The sequence below is a fragment of the Protopterus annectens genome, chromosome 2.part2 (assembly GCF_019279795.1).
Source record: "Protopterus annectens isolate FY-2018-M chromosome 2.part2, PAN1.0, whole genome shotgun sequence".
Classification (NCBI taxonomy): Eukaryota; Metazoa; Chordata; order Ceratodontiformes; family Protopteridae; genus Protopterus; species Protopterus annectens.
In genome coordinates, this window is record NC_056730.1 from 245,818,584 (window position 1) to 245,828,109 (window position 9,526).

The window sequence follows — 9,526 nt, forward strand, 5'->3', positions numbered from 1 at the left end:
ATCTGCAGTATTAACTAACTCAGTGTTGTCTCCCTCTCCTCTACAGTAATCCATCCCAGGAGCTCCCTCTCTGCTTTAAACGCAAAAGGAATACCTCCGGCCATCACCTGAAGACACCCTGAATTGGCCAGCTTGTCTGGTACCTAGAAAAATACTACTGAGAAGACCCCCCAACAAGATTGTGTAAATGTATTTTACTTAACATTAATTAAATGTAGACTTGATGTACTATCTATAGAGTTAATTTGCCCTTCCATGTGTGCATTCTAGCAGCCTACTGGAGACCATTTGCCCTCTCCCCCTCCTGTAATCACTACCCTAGAATATATATAAACCTAAGACTGGTCCGCCTATTCCTGCTGTTTGCTATCTTCGTCTACCATTAGGTGGCAGCATCTACCAATATAAATCCTAGATATTCTTTATAATCCCAACAAGTTTTATTTTTTCACAAACAGTTGGTTATGAGTTAATACCCTTAGACTGTAAATATCTTCTCCCCCCTGCTAAACCACCCTCTCTAAAGGTAGCCTTCTTTTTCTGGCTGGAAATATTTATCTCATACCTTCCATCTACAGCCTTTAAACTGGTCTTTGCTGATACTTTTTCTGCCATACTCACCTCTAGTGTTCTTTCCTGCTCCATTCACCCTACGGGCTCACTCTGCTCCCCTACCCTGCCCCAATTTACACCCGCCCCTCCCAGTACCCCTAGCTTTATTCCTATCTTACCCCACCCTCTTAGCCTAATTACCCAATACCAGCTCCCCCCACATTACTCCTCCCACCTATAGCCATCCTTTTTAAACTCTGTAATCTGTACTCCACCCAATAATTATAGTCCCCTCCTTTTTCCTTAAATCTCTAGAATACCTCCATCACTTTTTAAACCCTTTCTTTTTCATAGCCTTCTCTATTTTCCTAACCACTCATACCACTCTCTCTCTCTGCTCCAACATGCTGTCCTCAAGTTATCACCCCCTCCAGTCCCCCAGCCTTCTCTTTCTGTTCCTACTTCCCTTATACTATGCTACCTCACATTCCACCTATGCTTGTCCAATACCACCTACAAAAACAACTACCATACAAACCCACCTTCCCCCTCAGTCTTACTCCCATTTCCACTCTATCTCCTCTTCTCTCATTCAGCCCAACCCTCTGCACCTATTCCACCCTAAACTCTTCTCCTCTAAAGTCAAGATACTATCACCTGCTCCAATCTACAATCTACCAAAATTCATGCCTGGCAGACCAATACGGCTAAAGGATATGTCCTTCAACAACCTAGTCCAAGCTGGTGATATCCATCCTAACCCTGGTCCAAAATCCTTTATTAACAATACTCATCCCTTACCCTCTTCCTCCTATCTCAACACCCTAAAGATTTTTACAATTAATGCACAAAGTCAAAACAATGAAGTACACCAATTTCAAGCTTGGTTAAGCCATAACCAACCAATTATCTTAGCCATCTCTGAAACCTGGCTCAAGCCCTTTATCTCTGACTCTGAGATTCTGCCCCCAGGATTTCACTGTCTCAGAAATGACCGACTAAATAAAAAAGGTGGAGGACTGCCCTAGTCTACTCCAACCTTCTTACCTTAATTCCCCTCCAAATTCCAATTCCTCAATTCCAGAACACTGAACTAACTGCTGGAATTCTAAAACTAAATAAACATAAAAATAGCTGCATCACTGCCCTATATATCTCACCTGGTAATATCTCTACATCTGAAAATATTCTCCTATGGGCCTCTACTGAAATTAACTATGAAACCTATATCCTTTGTGAAGTGAATATTGACTGGAATAAAATCAATTGCCCCTCTCCCTCCCTATCCATTAACCTCTATAACTTCACTCAAATAATCCTCTCCATCACTCGACTTAACAAAATAAACTCTCCCGGATCTCCTATAGACTGAATCCTAGTCTCAGATCCAAATAAAATAACAAATTCTGGCACAATTCCTTATACCTTTAGTGACCACCTCCCAGCCTTCATGCATCGCTCAACTAGTTCCTCCCAAACCAGCATCAGTACATTCAAACTCATAACCTCAGTAGCTTCAACCCAACTACTTTCTCAAATACTTTCAAACAAATGAACTGGCAAATTCTAAACATCCTTCCTCTTGACAAGGCTATAGAATACTTCAGTTCTGTCTTCCTTGATACTTTAAACTCACTAGCCCCACTAAGAAACAAAAGGATAAAAACTAAAACTGCTCCTTGGCTATCCAAAGAGAGAAAACAGATTATGCACCACAGAGACAAACTATGGAAGCTTTAACAAAACAATAAACTGGACAATAACTTGCTCCAATATAAACAGCTCTGCAACCGTGCAAAATGACTAATCGCCAAAGACAAAAAATCCTACTATATCAAACTTCAGTCCAATAACAATAAAAAACCCCCAAAATTTTGGAACTCAGTAAACTCACTCCTCAATCCAGGCTCCAAGAATAATCCCTGTCCTGACACAAGTAAATCTGATCTCGAACTAGGCTCTGAATTTAACTCATTTTTCATAGGCACTGTTACTACCCTCACCAAGACATTTCCCAATAATAACCCAACCGCTCTACACTCTCCCTTTCTAACACACCTCATCTGTTTGAACTCAAACCCATCTCCACTAACTTTATAAAAAAGTTTTTGTCCAAACTTAAACCTTGCTCTAACGCTCCCGACAATATTCTCTCTTCCTTCCTAAAATGTGCTGCTGATGGGATTGCACTCCCAATCAGCATCATTATCAACTGATCCATAAAAGTATCAGAAGTCCCCAAACTCTGGTGCTCAGCTTATATTCTTCCTCTTCATAAAGGAGGCAAAAATACCAGCATCTCAAACTTTTGCCCCATTGCTTTGCTCTCACCAATCTCCAAAATCATAGAAAAATGCATCCACTTCTAACTTATGCCTTTCCTAACCCAAAACAATCTTCTCACTCCTACCCAGCATGGCTTTTATCTAGGCCATAGCACAATAACCACTCCACTCTCTTTCCTAGAAAGTGTCAATCAAGCCCGAGATTCAGGCCACTTAGTTTCTACTGTTTTACTCGATCTGTCTAAAGCCTTTGATACCATTTCCCACAAGCACCTTCTCTGTCATCTCTCAAATCTTAATCTCTCACATAATGCTTTATCCTGTTTCTCCAGCTATTTATCAGACAGATCACAGCAGTCAAATGGAAGAACTCCAGCTCTTCCTTCCTACCTACCCCAAATGGCGTACCACAGGGATCCATCCTTGGGCCAATGCTTTTTATCATCTTCATCAATAACTTTCACACTGCTATTCCTGATGCTAAAATCATTCAATTTGCAGACAATTCAACCATAGTCTGCTCTGCCTCAAACCTCTCTGAATTGCTGACTAAAACCTAAACTGCCTTCTCAGCAACTGAAAACTGGATGCACCAAAACCACCTCTCTCTCAATGCAAATAAATCAAAAATTCTACTATTCCCTCCCACAAAGACCCTCTCCTATGATAAAAACAACTTCAAAGTCTATAGTCAAACCAACTCACTTATAAAAGTAGTCCCCTCTGCCAAACTACTTGGCATTGCTGTAGATGAACACCTCAAGTTTGATATTCATATTCAACAAAATATTAAGAAAACCCACCAAAAGCTAGGTATGCTGTATAGGAATAATCGCTTTCTCTCCAACTCTACCAGGCAAACTCTGGCCTTGACTTATCTTCTTCCTTCCTTATTATACGGAGCCCCTCTCCTAACAAACCTGTCCTCCTCTATCACCTCTAAACTAGAAAACTGCTTCAACAAAGTCTCTAAATTTGCCTCTAAATCTAAAAATACCACTCATCACTGCCTAACCCTACAATCCCTGAATTGGCTTGAACTCCCAAACTACCTAGACTATCTTCAGCTCACTACTGCACATAGACTCATATTTCACCCAACAAAATTTCCCACTCTAACATCCTTCCCCCTTATACACCCAACAGAGCTCTCAGATCTGAAAATCAGAACTTAATTACTATCCATAAACCTAAACGTCCTGCTGGCCAACTTCTCCTATCTTCCTCACTAGGGAAAAAATGGAATTCCCTTCCCTCCACACTAAGAACCATACCAAATTCAGAAAACTTCAAAACCCAACTATTCAAACACCTGTCCACTAAATGGAAATGTACCTGCCTTCACCCAACCTAATACAAGGGGGTTCTTGCTCTGGTTCCCAAGCTCTACAACTCTCATAGTTATCTTCCAATGAGCATATCTAAGCTCTCAATTTATATAGCTTCTATCTAAGCTCTCACCTCCTACAGCTACCCTCACACAGCCCAACTTTGTAAATATTGTAAATAGCATTCTACTGTTGATGTGTGTATGTAATTTACATTTTATTAAAAGGTTTGTATGTAAACTGTTTCCACACCTAACGCATATCTGTTTTCCTCAAATGAAACTGTGTGATCCCTACCTTCAAGCTAATGAATTTGTTAACTATGCATGATATTGAATGCATTTATGAGTAACTATTCTACATAAGATCTTTAATATTAACTATCATTTGTATCTAAATTGTATATTGCATCTTGGAGCTTTTCTCCCCAGGCCTCCACTGAAAATGGATCAGTTCAGCCCAGTGGACTTCCCCAGTAATCAAATTGCAAATAAATAAATAATAAATAAATAAATAAATATTCTCATACACATTTCCCTGGGGCTGTTTTCTCCCTTTATATGCTTGATTATTTGAATAGTCAGCCCTGCCTCTGTCAAGCTTACGTTGCTTTCTCAAACTGTTCTCTTTTACAAAGTTATTAATGCCTTTACCAACATTCTCATACTTAAATTTGTATTGCTCAAAAAGTAAATCTGAAATAATACTTTAATTTAAAACTGAAATCTCATTTTGCAAAAGAGCCAATTTACTGTTGTTGTTTCTGATAATGATGTCAATCATTTCAAAGCCTGTCTTGTCAAATAAAGCCACAAGTTCTCGAAAAGCAGATGACCCCTCCTCAATCCGCAAAGGCCTGACAATACCAGGGGGAATAATGACTGAAAAATTAATCAGTGATGGTTTTTATATTCACAATTACATTGATGTCATTGTTAGTGAAGGACATTTCAACTTGTTTAAAAAAGGGATATTTTTTCTACCTAACTATAAAACTGACATTGCAAATGTTTTGATTAACTTAAAACTGTACATTAGAAAATTGAATCTCAGTTTATATTTCAAAAACAGTAATGCAGGCTTGGACAAGAACTTAGTGGCCAAACGTAAGAGCACAGTCATCTCCCTCATTCACCCACTTATATCGTGCTTTGAGAAATTACGTGAACAGCAATTTAGAAACATAGTCAAAGAGATCAAATATAACACTAACAATCTCACAAGAGATGAAGCCATTATTTTGAATGAATTGGCAGGAAACAAGATGTATCGTGTAATGAAACCAGACAAGGGTGGGGGGGTGGGGTAGTCATCATGTCTCACAATTACAGTTCCAAAATGACTGAAATATTGAATGACACCACAACATATAGCAGGACTTCAAGAAATGCTGTTAATAGAGCTTATGCCAGGATTGATGATTTTTTATTTAATGATCTATTTCAAAATGAAGTAGAAATTGTGGAAATAAAATATTTAACAGTTGAGAAACCAAGAACACCATTAATCTTTGGAATACCAAAGATTCATATAAATATGTACACCCATCCCTTTAGGCTGATAGTAGCAGCCCAAGGTTCTAAAACTGAACCAATAGCAGCATATATAGATAAATGGGCAGGTTTATTGGTAAGTGAGGCACAGCATATACTCAAAGACTCATGGCACTGTTTGAAATTATTAAGACAAATAAATACAGAGAACTTGGATTTTTGTTTCCTAACTGTGGACGTGGTTAACTTGTTCTCAGTGATCCCCCACAATGAAGGGTTAGATTTCTTCAGGGAAAGTGTGATGGGTAGCAAATCAATAGATCAATCCAAGGTCAATTTATTAGTTGGACTCAAGGAATTGGTCTTGACTAACAACTTCATGATTTTTGAAGGTGAATTCTATCATCAAAAAGCAAGAGTGGCTATGGGGGCCAAATGTGCCCCTAGCTTTGCGAATCTGGTTCTCCTAGAATGGGAGAGAAAATATATTTTTTCCTCTGCCTTTGTGGCCAATCTTTTGTTGTATGTGAGGTTTCTGGATGACATACTAATTTTATAGCAAGGAGAGGAACATGTGATGAACAACTTCATAAAATACATCAACGGCACAGCCACTTTCCTTGAGTTCACATATAAATGCCACTGTGATAAGACAGAATTTTTAGATACTGAGTTGACAGAGGACATTGCTGGGGGTACCATGGCCAGTAGCATCCACAGAAAGGAAATATATTCCAATATGTTACTGCACTACAACAGTTGCCACCCCTTCCATCAGAGGAAGGGTATAATAAAAGGCCAAATAGTCATGTTATCTAGGCTCATTAGTAGCGATGAATCATATAAAAAAGAGATCTATACATTAATTGGAATGTTCCTAAATAGAGGATATCCCTCAAGTCTTCTGCTGAAAGTGAAGAGAGAAGTTACGCTTAAAAGAAATACTACATTTAAGCCTATTTTGAAAGCAGGTCTAAACATTAATAGAACCAACACGGCCAAGCTAGACACCAATGTTCTGGTATTACAATACAATACAGAAGCATCAAACTTTGTTCAAGTATTAATATATGAGAAACTCATTTTGACAGAAATGAAGGAAACGTCGGGACATAAACCTAAGGTTGTGTACAGTAGAGGGTGTAATATAAAGAATATTCTTGAAAGTGTCAACAGAAAACAAGCAAGCACAGGTATTGATGTACAAATGTGGTGCTTGCAAGACCTGCAAAAATATAAATAATGATACGAATGTTTTTATAGGAAGTTTTGAACGTACTATAGTATGCCCAGGCAGGTGCAATTGCAACACCACTATGGTGGTTTATTTAGCTATATGCTTATCATGCCCTAGTTTCTACGTAGGCAAGACCAAAAGTAGGCTACAGGATTGCATTACTGAGCACCTTAGAGACATTAAAAATTTAAAAAAAATGAACAATGTTTATATGTTCACACTCTAGAATGTCCCAACTACAAGAGATTTGTATTCTTTGTCGTTGATAGAGTACAGAGTGACTCTACGGGTGGGGATGATGAATTAGAATTAGAAGCCAGAGAAACTAAATGGCAATGGAGACTAAATGCATGTTGCAAGCCAGCTTTAAATGAGTCTTGCTCAATAGCTCCCTTTTTGAAGCAAAGGGCAGCATAGGTTTAATTTTAAATGTACTGTGAAAACACTTATCTGACTGCAACAAACAGATCAACTATGTTTTGAATTTTTAAGTTTATTTTTAAGCATGTTTTTTATTATTATGTTCATTATTAGTACTGTTACTAATATTTTTATCTTGAATGTACTTATTATTGTGATTTACAGCATGTTATTGTGTACATTACATATTCAGGGGAAGTATGCCTTTAAGTTTAGTCAGAGTAATTTCATTGATGTAAGCAAAATCATGCATAGTTGCTTAAGTAATTAGAGTACATAAAGGAAGTTGCATCATAATTGAGTGACTCTTGTTGTCTTTTGGCTTTTCCCGGTTAGGGGTCGCCACAGCGGAACTCCAGTCAGCTAATGATTGGCAGTAGATTTTCACGAACGTTGAGGTACCAGCTCGATGTTCAACCTTCAACGAAGGCAAACCCATTTACGCATGTCTTTCGAATGCCCACCCAACTGCGGGGAGGACATGCAGACTCCACACAGAAGGCAGTCCCGCACTCCAGCCGAGAATCGAACGGGAGAACCTCTTGCTGTGAGTCAACTCTGATGAAGCCAATTTGTTTCTTGGCAAAAGCACTTAGTTGGTTTTACTTTGACATAAACTAATGTTTCATGCAAATACTGCCTTGGTGGCTTGCTATTTTTATTTTTATTACTGTATATAATCACACATTCTTTCCATTCTGATGTGAGCTGATGAAACTTCATATTAATTGCTTGTCTAATTTATGGATATAGTACTGAAGGTTGAATGGGAAGTTTATTGAAGGTATATAAACGTAGCACTTAACTTCTTTGCTCAAAAAAAGGAAAAACATCAATAGACAAAGGTCTGAAGTCTTGAACATTTTTTATTATTATGCTAATTTACTTAAAAAAGTTAAAATGACAATAGGTTGTGTATCAGTATATATTTCAGAATAAAAGGATGTTTGCAAGTCTAATGCCTTACATAATTTACTGAATATAATTGCCAGTGATTTAACACAAAATCAAAATTTTTTCAAAGGTGGGGCAAATATATGAGAGGTATTTGACAAAGTCATGGCCACTTGAAAGTTATGCTAGCAATAGAGAATTATCAAGATTGCAAGGGGTGGGCACTAGAAAAATAAAAAAAAATCTGATGTTGTCTTACCTATGAAGTAGATGTCATAAGAAGGAAAGGAAAGGAATTTAAGAGATAACTAAATGATATTTATATCATAGGTGTATTTTAGCGATACATAATACTTATATGTCAAATTAAATCCATAATAGTTTTCTAAAGATTGTACTTATTTCACATCTATAGAGGAATCTGTTATGTGTCCATATCCCTGTTTTCATATTTCATATGAGATTCTTTTGCTGTATTGTGCATAATTGTAATGTCTGCCTAGCTTAGGTTTAATTTAGTTAAATAAATTATGTTTATTGGTTGCTTGCCTGATGATACAGATGCACTACATCATCAGTATAAAACGTTTTGCATAGAAATGAAGAAGGAGAAAAGGATCAGGGCTCAGTCTTCTAATGTAGAGAGATGAGGTTCAAAGTATGAGCTAAATTATCCATTTTCAATTAGCTACATAGGTTCTGAAGGATAGGCTTGAGGAGGCTGCTGCTTGCTGACCCAACTGGGGGGAAAGGGAATGGCTTGACCCACTATTTTAGAGATAGTGTTGGGAAGAAGATAGCTAACTGAGGCAGTCAGACAATTCAGCTATGTGCTCAGTCATATGTACAACAGGTATGATGTTGATGGATGAATGCATACCATTCCCCACTTAGCTACCCACTGTGAATCTGCTGTCTGCCTATGGACAGTGTTTAAGATGTATTTGGTAAAGACTGCAAATACTGTAGTGAGCTGGCCTGCTCCCTGCAGTCTTAGTCTTACCTCAAGGAAATGAATAGATCAATGATGTCACAGAAAGAGAACAAATGAGTCACAGGGCTTTTGCCCATTTCAAGGATGCCTGGTAGTCATGACTAGAGGAAAGAATAAGCTAGTGTCAGTAAGAATCCCCTTGGCAGGATACAAAAAAAGTCATGATGTCATCTTGCAACTTGCATGAGAGATAATTTAAAACTGGTGTCATGAAATATTACTTGACAGTGTAGGTGAACCTTAGAGTATATAGCGGGGGGTACATACTTAGGTGGGAGTAAAACAGCAGTGTGTTTCTTGAGAAGAGTCTAAATCCTTAAAAT